The sequence below is a fragment of the Pongo abelii genome, chromosome 1 (genome assembly GCF_028885655.2).
Source record: "Pongo abelii isolate AG06213 chromosome 1, NHGRI_mPonAbe1-v2.0_pri, whole genome shotgun sequence".
NCBI classification, from domain to species: domain Eukaryota; kingdom Metazoa; phylum Chordata; class Mammalia; order Primates; family Hominidae; genus Pongo; species Pongo abelii.
In genome coordinates, this window is record NC_071985.2 from 211119884 (window position 1) to 211143198 (window position 23315).

Genomic DNA, 23315 nt, shown 5'->3' on the forward strand with positions numbered 1-23315 from the left:
TCTTTCCTCTGTAATGCCAAGGCCTCACTGAACGCTAAGACTTAGCTACCACTTTTGCAGATAATTTCTCCCTTCTAAGAGCTTACAAGCCATTACGAGTATAGCTGTCAACGCTTGGTTACTTAAAATGAGCAGTTACATTCTCATCCTGAGGGAACTGGTCAGTGAGCCAAACACATCCACTGCCCCATCCACTCAGGAGACCATGTTTTTCTCAATCACCAATTCATACCTCATGGCTGGTTCAGCCCTAATGATATCCTGCATTCTCTTTTCATATTCTAAATAATACTAGGATATGATTTATCAAATAACCACTAATAGCTACTGATATTTAAGTACCTTACTATGTTTCTAAGCTCTTTCTCCATATCACCTCCTTTAATACTAACAAGCCAGCAGGACAGTTAAACCCAATTTACAAATAAGCCCCTGATAGCGAAGTTAAGTAACAGACCTGAGGACATATAGCAAATCAGTAGAGGAACAGAAATTTTCATACAGTCAGTCTGACCCAAAAGCTCATGCCCTTTATCCACTAGAACAGTTTCTCACACTTTAATGTGCATAACAATCACCTGCGGATCTTGCTACTGAAAAGATTCTGATTCAGAAGTTCTGGGTGGGACCTCAGACTCTGTTTTTAATATGCTCCGGGTGACCCAGCTGTTGTTGGTCCAAGGAACCATCTCTGAGTAGCAAAGTGCCGTATAACAATGCCTAATCTCAAATCACATCTAATTATTATCAAATATGTTTTAAGCAACATTTCACCTCTAGAAAGTCACAAGTCACCCTCAAATCCCTCTTTTGCACCTGCCCTTGGCTCCAGAAAGAAAAACAGTGTCCAAAGTAGCTCTGGGAATAAATCCATATGACATGGAGGATCCTAACAACCAGGCCTTAGGCAAACAGCTCTGTGGCCTCCTGGTACCAACCCAGACTCTTTTGGAATGCATTCCAGCAGCCTATCTTCTAGGGCCCCAGGCTTTGGCCAGTTGCTGCCAAAGTAACTAGACCTAACAGGATCCTGTGCCAGGACACACTGCTCCTGATCTAGGAAGTGGTCAACCAGACCTAGTTAAGCCTCGATGGACCTAGAATGGTACAGCCAGCCAATAAATATATGCTGAACTGAACACAGTGAAGAGATCTTGGCTCATGACACAATATATGACCTACTGTGACATTTCCTTTCTAGCCACTATGCCATCTGTCGTCTCTCACAAAATCAAACAACTCTACTTCTCTATTTCTCTTCCATAGCCTCCTACTCAGATCCCCCGAAAGCTGTATTCAACAGCATTTCAAGGTTAGTATTCTCTTTTGTGGTATAAAGTCTAAAATTAAAGCTCAATATGAGGCTGGACACAGTAGCTCACACCTGTAATCCCAACACTTTGGGAGGCCGAGGCAGGAGGATCACTTGAGTCCAGGAGTTCAAGAACAGCCTGGGCAACATGGCAAGACCCCCGTCTCTACAAGAAACACAAAAAATTAGCCAGGTGTGGTGGCGTGCACCTATAGGCCCAGCTACTTGGGAGGCTGAGGTGGAAGGATCACTTGAGCCTAGGAAGTTGAGGCTTCAGTGACCCGTGTTTGTACCAGTGTACTCCAGACTCCAGACTCCAGCCTGGGCAACAGAGCAAGACTGGGGGGGAAGAAAAAAAAGCAGCTCAGTTACATGCTTACTTGACATCTAGTACAATCTCGAGGGCGTCAAATGGCCTACCACAAGCACCCCTCCCCATTGTGCTCCATGGATAAGGTCCCCTGGCCAAACAATCCTCCTTACTAAAGGGACCAGGTACAGCTCTTGCTTATTCTTGAGAACTGAGTGGGTTACAGTTCCCAGCCAGCCCCTTGAATTATTCAAACAAGCCAATCATATCCTCTGGCCAGAACCAGGGGGCACCATCCACTCTTGACACTACAAAGTCTGCTTCCCACAGTCCCTCGCCGGTGGCTTACTCTGCTACTGAGTGCAGCTCCCGTGTGGGCCTACGTGGTGTGTGGTATCCCAGCTTCCAGGCTGTGAGTATATGTGACTACAGCTGTCAAGCTCATCTGTCCACTGTCAGGTGTCATGTGTTCAGCATCCCCATAACCCTACGGTGGGAATCCCTCTCTCTTTGGACAGGGTGAATAGGAAGTGATTAAAACATCTTTTTGGCCCAATCCACTGGTCTCTGCCCTTTTTCATATCCTTGAGGCTCTCAAATGCCTTTGGCAAGGTCATCAACTGCTCTATCATGGTAATAATGTCTGGCATTGTGCTAAGCACTTTCCACACACTTTCTCATTTAATTCCCCTAACATCCCAATGAGGTAGATACCATTATATCCCTATTTTATAGATGAGGAAACTAATGTCCAGCAAGGTTATATAACCCACAAGACCACACAGCTAATAAGTTTGAGCAGAGCTCAAATGCAGATGTGCCTGGCTCCGTGTTCTTAACTACTACCTTAATCTCTCTGGCTGACAGTATTTCTGGGCTCACTGCCATCATTCCCCAATCCCTCACAGGCAGAGATGGACTGCTGGGTGGCCTGGCAGGAATGCCTGCATTTGAGGCTCCTTGTTTTTTCTGCTGGTCTCTGCTAAAGGATGGATGGTGATATGTTATCTGGGAAAGAGTGCTATTGGAATAGGCCAGCTGGCTGGCTGCCTGAAGACTTTCCAAGATGGCTTCAACTTAATTTACCAAAAGGTCTAGTTTGGTTGTCAACCTTGCTGATACAGAAACCTTAACCTGTCAAAGTCTTAAAGTTAACTGGACTTGAGGAGGTTGGATAACACTATCTAGACACAGAAGCACAAATCAGAAAGGCAATTCATTAATTCACAAGGAGAAATATACCTATTCTTTGCAGTTATCTGTGAAAAAATTCAAATGGCAAGGTCAAATATCACCAGAAAGTCTCTTCAGGATCATAGAAGACAGCAAAGGAAGTTAGCTGTATGCAACCAACATTTAGTGGAAGCCTGGTGCCTCTGTCTTTACCATGAAAGTAAACGCCTGGCCCCACAACCCAGCAGGTGGAGTCTGAGGGCCAACTACACCACACTGGCACTGCCAAGTGACATTCTGTGATGTCTCGTCCATCACGGGGTTCCTAGACTCTTCTGTGGCTCCAGTTTCTGTTGATACAGTCACATTGCTTTGTCTTTCAGATAACCTTTGGCAGGTATCTAATAATCATGACCATGTGCTAATTTTTCAGTGTCTTCCTCTCAGAGTACCCTCCTACTGGCCCTGACCACAGGCTTTTCTTTTGACGCTCGGGACATCTATCTATACCAGATCAGAACTATTCCTCCTTCAAGAAGCCGAAGCCCAGTGAAGCTCCCAGCTCACTTCAGATTTATCCCCCTTCTAGCTTCCTTCTGGGCCACCTGCCATACACTGGCTGTGGCAGACTCATTCCTCGTTCCCCTTCTCTGTTCCCTCACCCACTCCTTTCTCCCACACACTTCATTCACTTGTTACTACTCTCCCTTCCTTCATGCCACTTAAAACTTTATAAAAAACTTATCGATACCAAATGTACATGAAATGATTCCTTATCAGAAGGATAACAGTCAGAATTATGCAACTAGAATTATCCTTAGAGATTATGTAATTCGGCCCTATTATTTTACAGATGAAAGAATTGATAGAAATCAAGTGACCTGCTCAAGTCATAAATCTATAACAGGCAACAGCAGGGCCAGAACCAGGATCCAGGTTTCTGAGCTTTTAAGCCAGTATTTGAACCAAGATACCAAACTCCTAAGTACACATAACAGGGCTTCAGTGGGGAGGGCTTCCATGCATCTCACATGCTGCTGAAGCACTAGGCTGGTTATACAGCCTGTTTATCATTTTTTTCTTCGAATGTTGATTAAAATTCAACCACCGATGGCTCTTTCAGAAAAAAAATAACTATCTTTAAGTCATAAAACTGCCCAAAATATACGCAAACATATGATTGCAAATTTCCCAATCCAATGCCATTAGAACTATAAGGTGGGGCCGGGCACACTGGCTCACACCTGTAATAGCAGCACTTTGGGAGGCCAAGGAGGGCAGATCACTTAAGTTCAGGAGTTCAAAGCCAGCCTGGCCAACATGGTGAAACCCCGTCTCTACTAAAAATACAAAAATTAGTCGGGCGTGGTAGCTACTCAGGAGGCTGAGGCAGGAAAATTGCCTGAAGCCAGGAAGCGGAGGTTTCAGTGACCCAAGATTGCGCCACTGCACTCCAGCCTGGGTGACAGAGTAAGACTCCATCTCATTAAAAAAAAAAAAAAAAAAACTATCAGGTGGGTTTGTGACTCGACCTCAAAAACATTTAGGTGACTATTAACATAATATAGCCGGCTGCAATGGCATGTACCTGTAGTCCCAGCTCCTTAGGAGGCTGGCGCAAGAGAATGGCTTGAGGCCAGGAGGCCAAGGCTGTAGTGCTCTTTGATCACACCTGCAAACAGACACCACACTCTATCCTGGGCAATACAGTGAGATTGTGTCTCTTAAAAAAAAGGAAGTAATACATTAATGAAAACATTACTGGAGGAGGCTTTTCTACACATAAAGGAAACAGAAGAAATTCACAAATGATCAATAGATTTGACTACATAAAAATGTAAGCTTTAAAACAAAACACCATCAACAAAATTAAAACATAAATGATAAACCAGTGAACACTTCATGACATATAAGAAGTGACAACCAGGCACAGTGGTTCAATGCCTATAATCCCAGCACTCTGGGAGGCCAAGGCAGGAGGATCCCTTGAGACAAGGAATTCAAGACTAGCCTGGGCAACATAGTGACACTCCATCTCTAAAAAAAATACAAAAAAATTAGCCAAGTGTGGTGGAGTACACCTGCAGTCCTCGCTGTTCAGGTGGCTGAGGTGGGAAGGTTACTCGAGCCTAGGCAGTCAAGGCTATAGTGAGCTATGATTGTGCCACTGTATTCCAGCCTGAGTGATAGAGCAAGACCGTGTCCCTACTAAACAAACCAAAAAAGAAAGATTATACAAATCAATAAGGAAACGCCAAGCATGGCAGCCCATGCCTATAATCCCAACATTTTGGGAGGCTAAGGCAGGAGGATTACTTGAGCCCAGGAGTTCAAGATCAGCTTAGGCAACAGAGCGAGACCTCATTTCTACAAAAACTAAAAAAAAAAAAAAAAAAAGCCAGGCATGGTGGCACATGCCTATACTCCCAGCTAGTTGGGAGGCTGAGGGAGGAGGGTCACTTGAGCCCAGGAGTTTGAAGCTGCAGTGAGCCATGATTGTGTCACTGCACTCCAGCATACGCAACAGAGCGACACCCTGTCTCCAAAAAAAAAAAAAAAGGAAACATTAACATTTTAAATTTTAAAAAGAAAAATATAGATAATTCACAAAAAATTAAAAGTCAATAAACTGATTAAAAATTCAGCCTGGTGAATAATAATTAAAGAAACGCAAATCAAAACATGGAATCAGAAAAGTTTTTCAGTGACAGTATTTAATTGGGAAATAGCATTTTAGACCGTGGACTCGGATTTGGCAGAACTAACTTGAACGCTTACTTGGTGACCTTGGGCATATCACTTTAATCACTGTGAGCCTTAACATCTTTATAGTTTTGGTGTGAAGATGAAATGAGAGAATGCGCCTGAATTGCTTTAGCAAAGTGACTGTCAACAGTAAATGCTCAATAAGTATTACCTTCTTTTCTTTTTTTTTTTTTTTTTTTTTTTTTTGAGATGGGGTCTTGCTCTGTCACTCAGGTTGAAGTACAGTGGTGCGATCTTGGCTCACTGCAGCCTTGACCACCTGGGCTGAAGCAATCCTCCTGCATCAGCCTCCCAGGTAGCTAGGACTACAGGCATGAGCCACTACACCTGACTAATTTTTTGATTTGTAGACAGGGTCTCCCTATGTTGCCCAGGATGCTCTCGAATTCCTGAGTTCAAGGGATCTTCCTGCCTTGGCCTCCCAAGGTGCTGGGATTACAGGCATAAGCTACTGTGCCCAGCCTGCTATTATTATCAGGAAAAGAAAAAAAAAAAAAACAGGCCTGACACAGTGGCTCATGTCTGTAATCCCAGCACTTCGGGAGGCTGAGGCGGGAGGATCACTTGAGGTCAGGAGTTCAAGACCAGCCTGGCCAACATGGTGAAACCCTGTCTCTACTAAAAATACAAAAATTAGCCAGGCGTAGGGGTGCCCACCTGTGATCCCAGCTACTCGGGAGGCTGAGGTGGGAGAATTGCTTGAACCAGGGAGGCAGAGATTGCAGTCAGCAGAGACTGCGCCACTGCACTACAGCCTGGGCGACACAGTGAGACTCTGTCTCAAAAAACAAAAATAAAACTACTTGCACTAACAACATAGGAGAGGGAGCAATGAGCTAGGTACCCACACAATGCTGATGGAAGTATAATCTGGTAAAACTTTTTAGGAAACAAGGCTGGTAAATAATCTGGGAGTAATCTGCTCATCTAAAGCTATAAAAATGTCCTTAGAGACACGAGAATTTGCAGGGTGGGGAAAAGTACACTTTACTTGCACTGCTTGAATGTTTTACCAGAGTTACTTTATATACAAGCTGTATAATTCCAGATAAAAAAGAATGAGAAATTCATGATAGTAGCAGGAAAAAAATGTTAATGTTTATGCCTTTTAGAATCACTTCTAGGAATCTATCAGAAATAATTAATTAGATATGCAATGAAATATTTATGTACACTATATTCACAACAACAGTATTAATGGTTAAAAAAAACCTGGAGATAAACATATGAGGTTTTAAAGTAAATATGGCATACAGCCATATTATGGAATATTATGCAGCCATAAAATTAGGCTCTCTATATGACACTAAAAGAACATGTAATCCCCCAATAAATAAATAAATCGAATTTCATCACATTTTTCAATGTCTGTTTATCAAAGGACATAATCATGAAAGTAAAGAGACACTGCACAGAATGGGAACAAATATTTTCAAATCACATATCTGATAAAGGTCTAGTATTCAGAATACATATAGTGTACCAGAATCTAGTATCCAGAACTCTTACAACTCAACAATAAAAGGACAAATAAGCCAATTTTAAAATGAGCAAAGGATTTGAATACACATCTCTCCAAAGACAGGCAAAATGGCCGATAAGTACATGAACAGATGTTCATCATCAGTCATTAGTAAATGCAGATCAAAACTGTAGTGTGATATAACGTCACATAACACTAGGATGGATATAATAAAATAAAACAGAAAACACAAGTGTTGCTGAGAATATGGAGAAACTGGAACCCTGACGGAATTGCTGGTGGGAACATAAGATGGCACCACCCCTGTGGAAAACAGTCTGGCACTTTCTCAAAGAGTTAAGCACAGAGACACCATATGACCCAGCAGTTCCACTCCTAGTATACATCTGGGAGAAATGAAAACATGGATCCACTCAAAAACTTGTACATTAATGTTCACTGGAGCATTAAGCCTAATGGCCAAAAAATGCAAACAACCTAAATGTCCATCAACTTATGAATGGACAAACAAAATATTGTATATGTAAACAATGGAATATTATTCATCCATAAAAAGGAGGTACTGATACATGCTATAACATGGATGAATCTTGAAAACATTACGCTAAGTAAAAGCCAGTTTAGCCAGACATAAAAGGCCACTTATTGCTGTATATGATTCCATTCATATGAAATGTCCAGAATAAGCAAATCCATAGAGACAGAAAGTGGATTAGTGGTTACCAGACCCTTTGGGGAAGAGTAAATGGGGAGTGACTACTAACAGGTACAGGGAGGGTTTCAGAGTGATAAAACACGTTCTGGAATTGGAAAGTGGTGATGGTTATGATGGTGGCAGCTGATCCAGTCGGCCTGCCATCATCCTGGCTGAAGCAAGGAGGCCTGGGCAGGGCTACATGTTCCATGGAGCAGGAAGGCGCACAGCCCAAGTTGTGGCTGCAGATATGAGCCTCCTTGTGCTCTTGGGGAGCCAGAAGCAGGCAGAAGCCCTGCCTCCCATGGGGCAGCTAAAACCCCCCTAAACCATGGCTGCAGACTCAGGCATCCCTGCACTCTTGGGGGTCTGGGAAGGCCCCACCCTCACAGGCTCAGAAGCGCCTGTCCCCACTGTTCGGCTTCTCCCTGCTATCAGCACCCACTCTGATCTCAATCTGGGAGCAAAGTTGGGCAGAGCCCAAGCACCATGAACAACAGTAGGCAGACAGAGTCCCAAGTAAAAGGCGGTAGGTCCCAGTAAGGTCCCTTCTTCAGGCCAGGGAGGGGCCTGAAGGCTGGGGGCCTGGCTGCCAGTCCCACTGACCAGAGTGGGAACTGGTGCCTTTTCCAGGCCTGCCCATGGCCACCCATGGGCCAATCGGCACATACTGCACTACCTCCCCTCTGAGGCCCATAAAAGCCCTGGACTCAGCCATAGCTGAGCAGACATGGGGTGACTAGCTGCAGAGAGGAGCTACCCTCTCTGCTGAGAACTTCAGAGACCTGCAGAAACCACCAAATGACCTGCCCGCAGAGAGGAGTTACCCTCTCCAGGGCCTCCTCTCTGCTGAGAGCAGCAAACGTCTAGTCAACCAGCAAGCAGAGAGGAGCTACCCTCTCCAGGGCTTCCTCCCTACTGAGAGCTGAACACTCAACAGACAACCTGCCTGCCTACAGAGGGGAACTAACCATCGCGGGTCTCCTCTGAACTGTTCTAACACTAAATAAAGTTCTTCTTTGTTTTCTTCACCCTTCACTTGTCTGCATACCTGGATGCAGGACAAGAGGTTGGGCAAAGGCGCCAACAGCCAACAGAGGTTTCCAGGAAGAAAATCAACACCCTAAAGATCCCATAACAGTTACACAGATGTCTGAATTGTACACTTTAAAATGGTAAATTGTATGGTATGTAAATTACATATAAATACTTTTTTGGGGGAAAAAAGGCACTTGAAGGTTTTTAATGACGTAGGAAAATGCTCTCAATATACTAAAAAGAAAACAACCAGCATGCAACTGAATACATGTATAATTCCAATTTGGTTGAAAAACATGTGTGCATGCATATACACATTTGCATTTAAAAATATAGAAAATATAGAAAAATGCTAAGAGTGGTTATCCTAGGTACTGTCATTATGGCAGACTTATTTTCTTCTTCATATGTTACAAAATTTTCTATAGTAAACATGCATAAACCTTATAACAGGAAATTTAAGAATAAAAACCCAGACAGGTGCGGCTGGCTTTAAAGCTAGTGTCATTTCCAACATACCATTCATTCATTAAACATTTATTTAGCTCCTACTATGAATCAAACACAGATATAAGACATAATCTCTGCCTGAAAGGAATTGACATAAGTCTAGGGTAGGGTTTGAACTCAAATCAATGGACTGGATAGGGGAAGAAGGGTCCAGAAGCTCTTTAAATTACTGCACATGTAATGTTGCCCAACTACACACTTTCTGGGGGAGAGGGCCCACAGCTTTCATGAGCAATGTAGCTTAGTGGTTAAAAGCCAGAGCTGGAGCCAGACTACCTGGGTGCGAATCTTGAATGTTCAATTACAAAGTGTGTGATCCTGGGCAAATTACCTAACCTATTAGGAGCTCAGTTTCCTCATCTACAAAATGGGGATAGTACTAGTACCTTTCTCATTGGGCTGCTGGAAGATTAAATGAGTTACACCTAAAGCACTGGCACTATAGGCCAGGGACGTAGCAAGTGCTCAATAATTAGCTGCTAGCTGCCATGATCATGATCATTGCCCCACCACTATCATCTCACAGACTGTCAAGGAGACAGAGACATGGAGAAGATTAAGGACCACTAGAAAGGTTTGTTCTCAAAACTGGTAGGTAGCATCTGATTCCTGACGTGCCTATAATAACCATTCTTTTCAATTAATTTCTTTTTACAGATTCTCTCCATTTCTAATGAAACTTCTTTTGAGGTATCCTTCAAAATACAATGAGGCAAAATATCAAAATGTTCAGCATAACAAACTGCTTATGTCCTCTTATCTTCTGACTAATTCATAGAAACAAGCAATTTTCAATACTGTTGTAACAGAAGGAGGCTTTGAGAGATTTAGGTGCCTTTCTAGGCCATGCTGCTCTGATCCAGTAGTTCATCCAAGATAACTCTTTACAGACCAAACTGCAAAATCTCCTGAGCGACACATGTATCTAATGAGTGATTACGGATTGTGACCACATTATACTTAAGGCCAACTTTTCCATCCTGCAGTCAGGAGTCTCAATAAGCAATTACCATTCCAATGCTTTCAAATCCAACCTCTTAGGTATCAAAAAGACCCTTGGCTTTGTCAATGGTACTGACAGACATTTTGCTCTGCCCTGAAAACACGGATGATACCTGAGTTTTCATCAACTTGATTATAACACACTTTTCTTCATCAGGGAATAAATCTGGGTCACACATAAATACAGTACCAAATTCCAGAATTCACAGATACCCATCTAATGTAAAAATTAAGGGGCCCTGGCAACTAAAGAATAATACACCAGGCACTGTGATGCCAGCGGCTATGTGCTCCACAGTAAAGGTTTGGAGTGCAGGCTCTAGAGAGAACCAGGAGCATGAATCCCAGCTCTGCCCCTCTTACCAGCTAAATTTTAGTGAAGTTGCTTAACTCTCTTGGCCTCAGTCTTCTCATATGTAAAATGGGGATAATATTAGTGCTTATTTCATGAGGTAGTTGTATGAATGAGCTACTACATGTAAATGAGTCAATACACATAAAGAGCAGTTCCTGTAACACTGTTAACAGTCACTAAATGTTAGGTGTTACTACCTTTGGAAAAGGAAGCATAAAAATACACCTATCAAAGTATTTGCTTTTTATTATTCTGCTTCATCACTTTCAAGTTACATATGTATCTTCTATATATGTCAAATGTCACATAATCTTTTTAAAAGAAAAGAATTCACAGACAACTACATTGCTCATTTCATACAGCTGGACTGGAATGAGACTAAGCCAGGAAAGAGAGAAAGTGGGGAGAGTCCGACTTCTCATAACAACAGGGCTGGGCTATAATCAAAGATTTCATACAAAACCTTGAACTCATTAAAAATTAGAAGATGCAAAGGACTTTGACATCACCTGGCTCAATTCCCACATTGCATAGATGAGGAAACCACAGCCTTGAAATGTAAAGTGTTTTAAGATCTTCCAGATCATTAATGACAGAAATGAGACTCTTCCTGTTACCTATGGCTTAGATACAGATTCTAAGTGGAACGCAAAGAAGACGACATTTTGGAAAAGGGAAGAATGCATTTGAGATGTTAACAATAAGAGCTAACATTTATCGAGCATTTATTATATCTCAGGTATTGTGCGAAGCACTTTACACTGGCGGCCTTAAATAATTTTTGCAAAACCAGTGAGATAGTTACTATTATTAACCCCACTTTCAACTGAGGAAGTGGAGGCCTAGAGAGATTAAATGACCTGCCCCAAATCACAAAGCCAGTGAGTGGTAGAGTCAGTCAGTGAACTCATGCTGTCTGACTCTAGAGCCGAAACTTTGACCACTGAGTGATACTGCCCAAACTTTAAAATTTAAAAAGCGGTGAAGTTCTTAACCTTAGACTCTTTCTCCTACTTTTTTGATAACTTCTCTGTTCAGAAGCATTACAAGGATACCCTGTAAATGAAGTGGTTTTTAAATAAGAACAGATAATGGAGATGTAGAGCCTACTTATTCTGTGCAGGTGAGACGCCGCACACACATTCCTCAACCCTCCCTGCCACTTCCTACTTGTTCAAGGCTGTGCACCTTGGTAACAGGGCAGCTGAAGGATGTGGGAGCCCATGTGGCCCCAGTGTGGCCCCAAGGCTGTGTCCCAGCCCTATCAGCGAACAAGATGTGCTTGTCAATCCAGCAGATTGTCACTGAGCTCAGCCGAATGCCCTTAACTGAGGCTTGGTACTACACAGAGAAGAAATTCAGCATAATCCCTGCTCTCAAGGAGCTTATGGCACAGCTGGGAAGAAGAGACCACTTTCAGCTTAAATCCTTCTTTTCTCACACTTTTGTAGTTAAGTACCAGAGCACTGAAGAGACTACAGACCCCCAACTTCCAGCAACACTGTCCTATCACACTACTCAGATCACTCAGCCTTCAGTACTCCTCTGTGTACATTTCACAGATCAACTCCTTTCTCGTCTCCTCCTAGCGTTGTAAGCTTTTTCTTTTGTCTTTGAAGAAGTGGGAATTATTTTCATCTCTCTATTTCCCTCCATCACCAGGGAGTATGACAAGAGGGTTAACTTAAGGAGCTAACAAAAAAATGTAAAAGAGGATAACTTCTCTATTGCTGTTAATGTTGGGAAAGAGCCTATGGGATTCCATAGTATTTGCTCAAAAATGTTCAAAGGAATATATGGAAATTTCATCCTCAGCATTTTACTGTCCAGAAAAAAAAAAAAAAAAAAAATGGAACTCTAGGGGCCAATTATTCTGCTGTCTTGGACTTTGACCTTAGCAAGTCTCCCTCTGGTTTTAACCTGACTACAACTGAGGAGAGCTGACAGCAGGGTACCAACTGAATGAGCAGCTTGTGTCTAGAGTGGTCAAACTGAATGACTTCAAGCCTTCAAAGCAACATTTAAAAGTAACAAGTACCACGCCAAACTTATAGGCTAAATGATTAAGAGCAAGTTTCACTGTTATTTAATTTAAATGTATTGGTTCCTACTATGTTCATGACATCATACTAGGAGGTAAGTATTCAAAACAGTGGCAAGCCTTTGAAAACCAACCAATATCAGATTGTAGTAATACAACTAGAGAAATAGAAGACAGAGTGAGCAGAGCACATGAGAAGCAGTAAAGGGGGAAAGATGGGAGGGTTTACTGTCTGCAGTGAGTAGAGAAGGAAGTATCTGGGTGTGAATTCGTAGATGGGAAGATTACTATTAGAGTCTTCTATAATACTATACTAGTTTGAAGAGTGGCTCTTGACTCTCTCCTTTCCTTCTGCTCTTCCCTGGCCAGCTAGAGCCTAAAATTTGAAAAACAATTTTTAATAAGGAGCTATAAAGAGTTGGGTTCTAAATCTGACTTAGCTTTGTAACCTTGAGTTACTTAACCTTTCAAAACCTGTTTTCTCAAGCGTAAAATGAAGTCAACAAGTATATGGGAGCTCATAATGCTACTCTCACTTTTATATTTGAAAATTTTCTTAGTTTTTAGAAACGGCAGTAATAATACCTATTGCTTAGTTGTTGTGAGGGTTACATGAAACAATACTGTAGAATACCTAGTACACTGCCTGGTATTTTGTATGTGTTCAATAAATGGTAACTATTATTATCAACATGATGTGAAATGTCATATAATGTTAAGACATTAATTATTATATTTTAATATTATGAAAATTTTAAAGTTCATCAGAACTTTTAAAAAAGTTTTGGAATGGAGGAAAGAGGAGAACCAAGCACTATGACCCAGTGAATCAATGGCTGCAGACTTAGAAATACAACAAGGATGACCTTTCCAAATAGAGTCTGACGGGCTCTCACTCTTTGACCCACCTTCATTCTCCCCTCACTACTTTATTCATCCATTCAGCAAATATGTTCTGACTGAACTGTACGCGGGACACAGTGCTAAGAGGTGAGAGTGAGAAAGAGACGAAGGTGGACAAAAGAAGGAGATTTAGGGAACAATATAGTAGGATGAGCTTTAAGGGGGGAGGTATCTAGGAATCATCTGAAGTCACATGCAAAATGTTTGGAATATGTGGGTGTGTAGAACTTCTCTAGGATCTTCTGGAGGGATTCTAAACAGAATTATTATTTTTTAAATGTTAAGAATAAAGGTCTAATAAACTGAAAAAGAAGCATACAGATTTTATATAAGGAAAAACATGTAACACTCCTGAAAAATCACCAAAGTAGCTTTGAGCAAATGAAAAGACAGACCATAATCTTGGATAGAAGAGTCAATATTGTAAAGATGCTAGTTCTCCCTAAGCTAATTTATATAATGTAACACAATCCTAATAAAAATACCATCAAGTCATCTCCTCTTGAAACCAGACAAATTGATTATTAAGTTCATATGCCAGAATAAACAAGCAAAAACAGCCAGGGAAACCCTGAAAAAGAGCAATATTTTAAAAATTGGCCCTTCCAGATGTTAAATGATAAAGCCTCTAAAATTAAGATGATTTTGTAACAGCATATGAATTGGCAATCAAACCAATGGAACAAAACAGAAAATCCAGTAAGAAATCTAAATGCATACAAAGGCTTAGTATTCAATAAAGACAGCATCTCAAATCAGTGAAGAAAAAAGTTTTTAATAAGTACTCTTGAGACAACTGACTGGCCATTAGGATAAAGATAAAATCAGATCCTTCCTCAAACCAAATACTAAGATAAATTTCAAATGAATCAGAGTCTTAAATGTTTTTTAAAAAGTGAAACGATAAGCCATACATGTATTAGAAGAAAATATAAATGGATGCTCCATAAATTGAGAGTGGGGCAAATATCCTAACTATGACTGCAAATCCAACGCAGTACACGGTAAGGTTGAGAAACATGACTATATAAAGATATAAAACTTGGATAGAAATAAAACAATACATACAAAGTCAAGCATATGACAACTGGAAAAATATATTTGCAATCTGTATCACAGACATGATATATCCTTTATCTCATAAAAAGAAAAAACAAATTTAAGCTATACTGAAATATTATTTCTTACCTGACAGATTGGCAAAACCCCAAAACTTTAACAGCATACTTTGTTAGCAAGACAGGAGAAACAGAGAAGAAGGGTTTAGGTATGAAATAAAAACTTCTTGGTAAAAAGGAATTTAATTTTCAATAGCAATCCTTAAAGTTTAAAACAAGTCACAGCCTGGTGCAGTGGCTCACACTTGTAATCCCAGAACTTTGGGAGGCTGGGGCAGGTGGATTGCTTGAGGCCAGGAGTTCAAGACCAGCCTGGGCAACATCGTGAAACCCCATCTCTACCAAAAATTATAAAAATTTGCCAATTTCCTAATCCATTCTCAAAATAAATTAATTTTTTAAAAAAGTATTCAAGAAAAAGAGCCTGTTTATGAAGTTGGTGATATAACTACACAGAAGATAATTACATCAAGTGACTTTAAGACAATATCTGACTACACATCTCAAGTAGCATATATTCTAAGGAAAAAGGAATAACAGAAAACCCAAACAGCACTCAGTAATATAAAGGTCAGTGTAGATAATGGCATTGCTACTGGCCTGGTTGATACCAGCAGCAGGGAAGTCCAGGGAGAGGGAGCAGCCTTGAAGCCTTGGAATGTGGCCCACTGGCCCCAGAAAGGATGAAGTCCTGTGGCCACTGAGAGATTTCAACTGGTGCTCAATATAAGGTGAATTGTGGGAGGAGGGGCTGCTCAGAGGCTTGAGAGACAGGCACAGCCACAGTTGGAGGGTAGCACTTGCTGGACCATCCTAAGGGCAGGCAAGCCATCCAAGAGTTTCAAAGCAAGGGAATCACATATTCCGATCTGTGCTTTATAAAGACCACTGGTAACAGTGTACCAAATAGATTGGAGAGCAATGAAACTGAAAGCTGCTGACCAGCTAGAAGGCTGTTTCATAATCCAGGACAAGAGATTATAGCAACTCTAACCAAAGGAAGAGAAAGGATAGAAGAAATCAACAGTCTTGTAGCCTAACTAAATATGTGCTGAAAGAGAAGATCATGGCACCATTCCCAGGTTTCTGCCTTTGGCAACTCTGTGGTGCCATCCACTGAGCCTAAGAACCAGGGAGAAGTATCAGGTGGAAGAAAGATGGCAAATTCACTGCTGCCAATGCCCTGGAGACCATCTTCTGGAGCTAATGGGGACAAGGAGCAAAAGGAGTCAAGAAGGAAAACTCGGGAAGACTCAATGGCCAGGGCCCAGTCCTAGAAAGCTGAGAAATAGGATGAAATTAGCAGGTTAGATTACCTCTTACAGTATTTTCTCAAAATAAGAAATAGAATCACCTACTGTTCACCTTTGTTTTTACGCTAAAAATAACCCCACTATAGCTGACACTAGCTAACAAATATTAACCAACAAATAACCAATATTTGGAGCCTCAAAAGCTATTATTTACAGTTATAACCCTTTGTTTCTAATTTCCTCATCCTTCTTGGCCTCTTTCTTGCATAAAGCATCCTCTACTGTTTGGTCCTGTTCCAGAACCATGCTAGCGCCTGCAGCAGAGGTCGCTCATCCAAACGCCTCCAGGAGTCAGACAGATGGAAAAATCTCTAATGTTTAAATGGAAGAAACCACTTTTTAAACACTCTATGAGCCAAACTCTGGCCTATAGGAGTTTTCTATTGAGGTCCCAGTTTTACAGAATATACTAAGATAAAGATATTTCCTTGTTTTTGTTTCCCTTTGGGTACTAACAAAACCAGAAATTACATTTATGAATTGACTTTTTCAGAGGTCCAAGTATTAGTTAAATTCTGAGATAGGTTTTGCCTCAATATAGAAGCTCTTTCTTTTCACAGACATAAAGAGAGGGGACTTTCTGGACAAATGCAGGGAAACAGCCTATCTTTCTTTAATCCTCTGCTTCCTCAAGTCTATCCCCTCCCCTCTTCTTCTTTCCTTTAAAAAAAAAAATAGAGACAGGGTCTCAACTGGAATGCAGTGGTCTGATCATAGCTCACTGCAGCCTCAACTCCTGGGTTTGCATAAGTGATCCTCCTGCCTCAGCCTCCCAAAGTGCTGGGATCACAGGCATGAGCCACTGTGCCCAGCCTTCTTTCCCTTTTAACCTAGCCTTCATAAGTCTCAGGAACTGACTCCATCTGCAAGAAGCTGATGCCTAGAAACAAAGTAGTGGGCTTCCACTACCTCTTCCTTTCCTCTATCAGTAGAAACAGTTACGATATCCGCTAACGAGGTTGCCTAGACAATAGGTCCACATCTCACCAGTCTCATGTAAATTAACAACAACCATCTCTAAGGCATTTATGAAGCAGTTCAATGGGTAGATACCTATGTTACACATTCAACTATGCTTGACCACTTTAGACAGAAAACAAAGCCTGAAAAGACCTAAAATCTGAGGTTAAGGTTACAGAGCAGTGAAACAGTACCTGGTTTCAGGGGAGATTCTCATCACACCTTCAGTTAGGTGGTGTTACATGTGATGTTTCAATGTTGCCTCTGCACCTTTTAAAGGGTCAAGGGCCTTTCTGAGATCAGATTAAAGTAACTGGCTCTCTCCCCAGAAAAAATGACATTGACACAAATTTGCAGGCAACTTCAAAGGATTCATGGGTCTCTGGAAATTCAACCATTGACCCTGAGATGAACAATCTCTGACTTACATGAATCAGCATAATACATTTATGTGAGGAAATGAAATACGTGGCGTCATAATTTTTAGGATTTGGAGTTAAATAACAACATTAGGGAAATGTAAGGAAAGCTGGCTTCTTTCCTTATCCTTCTCTCTCTTGAGGGCTGCCAGAGTCTCAAAACTTCATGCTCTCTGCAAATGAAATACTGCACTCTGCTAGACTTACAGAAAGTGACAATCTCATGTCTCAATTTAAATGCCCTTAATATTTAATTCTTTCCTCTATGTGATTAGTAGCTTGCTTTCTCCACATTATCCAGATGATGGCTTTGGAAGGCAGACTATTGGAGATCCAGAAAACCATATATCCCAATTCAATTTCCTTGTGAAAATCAAAGCGCTCACTCTGTTGAAGAGCTGAAAGAGGCTGAGGGGTCACTGCCTTCCCTCAGGGTGCTGGTTCAGGCAGTACTCGAGAAGGGTAATGTAAATACTCAGTATGAGGCAACAGGGCATACCAATTTGTTTTTCAATCTATTTTATTTCAGTTCAAAGCATCATTGCAGACAGATAGTCCAAGAAAACAAGCCACACTTGGGTTATACTCAGTCTTCCTCAATCTCCAAAAGCAGGTGAGTGTTGCCAAAGTGTGGCTCGTTTTCCAGGCTGCCTGTCTGCAATGATGCTTTGAACTGAAATAAAATAGATTGAAAAACAAATTGGTATGCCTGGCTCTTCTTGCAGTTTCATATTATCCTTCAACGCTAGTGTTAGCACCTGCTCTTTATTGGAACCCAACAGACCCAAATCACAGAGTAAAACTGCAATACTTTAGATGCAAAGGTCCCTCCCAAACCTAAAATAGCAATTTAATTCAGGGCTTGTTGTTTAACATTGCATTAAATGACACTCTCTGTCCAGTGCTTTGCTCCATTTGCAGGGTTGGAATGTGTCTTCTGATGACATGTGCAATATGGTTACTGGGGAGATTTTAAAGCGAAACCTGCCATGCTGTTCTTCTTACATAGTTCCCTTGATTTATTATTGCTTCTAATTTCTTACGTTTATGAACCCGAACATTATCCTATTTTTACTTATTCAAAAAGCCTGCCATTTGCTTCAAAGCATTCAATACTGTTTTAGGGTATGTGACATTATTTTGAAAACTTTTAGAGGAAACTTGAAATTATGTGCAAACAAATTTTTAAATCTCCACCAAAGTCTAACATTTGTTTAGAATGCCTTAAGAGAATACATACACCTTCGATGGAGGAACACAAGTAGTTTCCAACTTAAAACACTAAAATGCTGAAAAGTGTTCTGCATAGACAGCTGTACAACTTGGCTTTAAAAAAAATTAGATGCCATTTGGAAAAGTTCCTCTCCAAGCAGAAACACTAAGAAAAAACAAGATCTGCTCTCCTCTTTCTGGAGATAAAAAGTAGAGGGCTTCTATTTTTAATTGGACTCCCCCATTCTTAATTTTGTCTGTAATGTATTTCTGGATTTTTGTTACTAGTTAGCACTTTATAAAGTTTCCATTTGGAGCTAAATTTGGTTAGTTATTCAGCAACATGTGTAACAACAACAAAAAGAAAATACCATAGCTATGAATACAGTTTCTCTTATTTAATTTGCACAACCCTTTGAGGAGGCACCATTATCCACATTTTCCAGATCAGATAACTAATCTGTAACTTGCCCTTGGACATGCAGTTCTCTCAGTAGTAGCTGGCTTCAGGGCCAGGGACTGAGCACAGGAGTGAACCACAGCACAGTGACTCCCTTTGAGTTCTCCAACATCTCAAGTTGTTACCCACCTTAGTCTCTGAACCTGTTGAAAAGTTCTTCCTCCCAGCTTCGTCTCTCCCTTTCCCCTTCTTGCTAGACTGGTTCCTTGTCACTCAACAAGTTTCAGCTTAAACTACCTTTCTTAAGAGAGGTTTTCCCTGATCACCCAGATAAAAAGTGAGTCTCCCAGGTTAGTGTCTCTCTCCACGTGGTTTTATTTCCTTTAGAGCAGTTGCCACAATTTGGAATAACTTTGTTATTTCTTTACTGTCTTGACACTAGGCTTTAGCTTCCAGAACAGAGCCCCAGGTCCATGTTGCTCACCCTGGTAATCACAGGACCTAAACAGTGGTGCTTGGTTCATGGAGACACTAAAATATTTGTTCGAGGCCGGCACAGTGGCTCACGCCTATAATCCCAGCACTTTGGGAGGCGGAGGCGGGCAGATCATTTAAGGTTAAGAGTTCAAGACCACCCTAAACAACATGGTGAAACTCTGTCTCTACTAAAAATACAAAAAAAATTAGCCGGGTGTGGTGGCATATGCCTGTAGTCCCAGCTATTCAGGAGGTTGAGGCAAGAGAATCACTTGAACCTGGGAGGCGGAGGTTGCAGTGAGCCGAGATTGCACCACTGCACTCCAGCCTGGGCAACAGAGCGAGACTCCATCTCAAAAATAAAATAAAATAAAATAAAAATTTGTTCAATTAATGACCTGGATTTGTTTACTTAGTATTTACCTGCAAACACCAGGTTGTGGGTACTGGCTAGCAGCTGAGGATACAACAGTAAGGTGTGGTCCCTGCCCCTAAGGACCTCCTAAGCTAGTAGGAAAGACAATAAACAGATGGAACAATACAGGGTGGCGAGTGTGATCAGATTAGCTTCAGCTCTCAGCTGAATGCATTAGCTATGTAACCTCGAACATCTCTCCGCCATGAGTTTGTTTCCTCTATGCGTAAAATGGTAATATTAATACTACTTATGTCATAGTATTGGTGTGAGGATTAAATGATAGTCCATATAAATAAAGCACTTAGCACGGTACCTGGCACAAAATAATCACCGAATAAATAGCAACTAATAATTTTATTATGATGATGCTATTACAGCTGTATTTGAAATTATCTTTGTCTACCTGTATACCACTTGTCTAAGCCCCATATAGAATTTAAATTCCATAGAAGGGCAGAAATCATGTTTGTCTTGTTCACCACTGTATTTCCAGGAATTTGAAACGTCTCTGGTACACAGTAAGTGTTCAACAAACACTAAATGATTAATGAATGCATGCGTACATGCATAGGGTGTTCTGAAACCATTTGTTAAACCACTGATGAACAGTTAAGTTTGGGGACTACTGACATAGAAGAAAAGTGTTTATATTAGAAAGGAGGGGCAGAAGTTTGATGATTTAGCTAAGTAGAAAAAAATTTCATTTTGAGATTGTAATTAAATCTCCATTAACCATACAAAGATCTGGATACAATTCCAGAGAAGAACAAACAATTCCAGGTAGAAAAGACTTGAAAGAATAAAATCCAAAGCAGTTTGACCGGTGCCATCAGGCGGGCGGCTCCCAGGGACGGGCTCAATTTGGCAGCCCTATAACCTAGTACACCTATAAATATCTTAACCACTCAGAACCAATTTCTCCCTCTTTTGTAAAATGGAAATACCATGCTTACTTATAAAGCGTTGTCATAAAGTAGAACAACACTTGTATGAATATAAATAAAGCACCTGGTTCATTGTAGCACTGGCTGCATGGTATCAACGCTATTCAAAGCAGGAGAAACTGAATAGTCAGTAAGACCAGAAGGGAAGCCAGAGTGTTCTGTCAACTAAAGTGCTCTCGGTGCATCGGGCAGTTTTAACTCGTTTCCCACTCCAGGAGAAGGGACGAGAGGAATAGCTGGATGACAACACTGATCCAATCTACTTGTGTTTAGGGCAGGGGTCAGTAGACGTTTGCTGTAAGGGACCAGACAGAAATATTTTTGGCTTTGTGAGCCAGCCGATCAAAGCCAAGCAACAGCTGCGCAACTACTCAACTCTGCCCTCTTGGCAGGAAAGCAGCCATAGACAATACATCAACAATGAACAGGGCCGTGTTCCAATAAAACTTCATTTATGGACGTGATTTCATGGAACTTTCGCAAATTACATGAAATATTCTTCCCCCTAACCATTTGAAAATGTAAACAAAGACCGAGAGGGGAAGAGAGAAGGGGGGCATGGATTAGACCCAAGGCCATAGTCCGCTGACGCCCGGCCAAGGGACCTGAAGGGAGGGGGAGTGAGACAGCGACAAGAGGCCTTAGGACGGGCCGAGAGGGAGGTGCGGGGCGACAGCAGGCCCCAGGCGGTGTCAGGTCGGGCCTGGCGCCCTGAGTGGGTCCCCGCGGTCTCTCCCCTCCGCAGTCTACAGCACAGCCGGCGCTAGGGGTGCGAACCGCCCCTGGAGGGGGCACGTCCCGGGTGTAGGTTAAGCGGCCGTGATTCGGCCGAGTCCCGCGGAGTTCGCCACGCGGAAAGGTCTGTATACACCCCTCATTTAAGGCGCACCCGGCCCTCCGCTGCAAAAAGGGTCTCCACGCAGAGTCCCAGCCCCGTTTCTATGGTTACCTGTTCAGCACCGATTCAAACTGCCGTTCTTTATTGACAGCGCCATAGAGGACACGAACACTCCTGCCCGAAGGGAACAATAAAGCTTTCGCCATTCAACAGCGCCGGAGACGCCAGAAGGCGGCCATCTTGAGGCCGGCGCGCAATGGGTATCAGAGGGGAGGGGGCGGCCCGACCTGCCCCGCGCGTCGCGGTCACGTGCTGGGGGCGGGGCCTACGTCACGCGCTCGCTCTCCACCAATGCTAGAACGGCGGGGCAGGCCGGTTGCTAGGCTCTTCTCTGACCTCTGACCTTGGCCGCTACCTCCTTTCTCCCCACACGTCCTAAGTAAAGTTTTTTTCTTTTTTTTTTTTTGAGATGGGAGTTTCACTCTTGTTTCCCAGGCTGGAGTGTAGTGGCGCGATCTCGCCTCACTGCAGCCTCCGCCTCCCAGGTTCAAGCGATTCTCCTGCCTCAGCCTCCCGAGTAGCTGGGCTTACAGGCACGCGCCACCACGCCCGGCTAATTTTTTTTTCTCTTCTACTTTTAGTAGAGACAGGATGTCACCATGTTGGCCAGGCTGGTCTCGAACTCCTGAGCTCAGATGATCCATCTGCCTTGGCCTCCCAAAGTGCTGGGATTACAGGCGTGAGCCGTGCCTGGCCCTAAGGAAAGTTCTAATGGAGCTCTGCCGTCTCTCGCTCGGGCAACCTTAGGGTTAGGATTTTGTTTCAAACGATGGCAAGGAAGTGAACACAAAAGGCTTCATTTTTCCAAAACAACACATTGACGTGCCAGGTGGAGAGGCGACCTGAGCGGCGTCCTCAGCCCGCACTCTTTGTAGGAGAGGCTTGGCGCTGGTGGGGCGCAGTGGGCTGAAGGCATCCTGGAGGCATCTTGATCCTGCCTCTCACACCTCCCAATTTTGGGATTTAGGGGCTTTGGGATTTAGTCCTAGCTTTTCTTTTGCTCATTTTCCTTCTCACACACTATGCATTCCCCGTTGAAGCGTCCCCTTGCCACCCTTCCTTACACAAACATTTAAATCAGATCCAGCAGTATCAAACTGAGTCACCTCCGCGCTGGCCCACTGAACACAGACACCCTGTCACTGGCATGCAGCCACTTTTTCTGTCCCTGACAGTTACGCGACCAAATCCAGCCATCTTAGTGCAATGTCCAGCTTCCTCTGTGGTTATAGCTGTTCCATCTGCAATGTCAATATTCAGCTGTTCCGAGAGCTGTCTCTGGCAGACTGACTCACCCCATCACCGTTTTACATCACAAATTCAATCTACTGGGCAGAACTGTCACTTGCATTGCTGCTGTCTCCCGGTCGATCATATTTACTGTCACTGTCTGACATGCAGCTACTGTCAATGACCATAAACTTCAAACGGTTCCGTTCAAAATAGCACTCTGTTTGCCCAGCTGTTGCCCTTTCTGTTGTTTTCACTGTCATCGTCATGCAGCCACTTTCGCTGCCACACAGTCAAGCCAGTATTTAACAGGCCCCTTCAGGGTACACGGTTGTCCTC

At 42.4% G+C, this 23315-nt stretch overlaps 1 protein-coding gene across 1 annotated transcript in view; it reads right to left on the minus strand.

Annotated features, from left to right (window-relative positions):
- The window catches only part of ZBTB40 (zinc finger and BTB domain containing 40), a 79386-nt gene extending 57412 nt beyond the window's left edge, over positions 1–21974 (minus strand). Inside the window, exon 1 of the mRNA XM_002811325.5 lies at positions 21798–21974. The gene's annotated coding sequence lies outside the window, so the exon portion shown is untranslated. The remainder of the gene's footprint in view (positions 1–21797) is intronic.
- Between the last annotated feature and the right edge of the window lie 1341 nt (positions 21975–23315).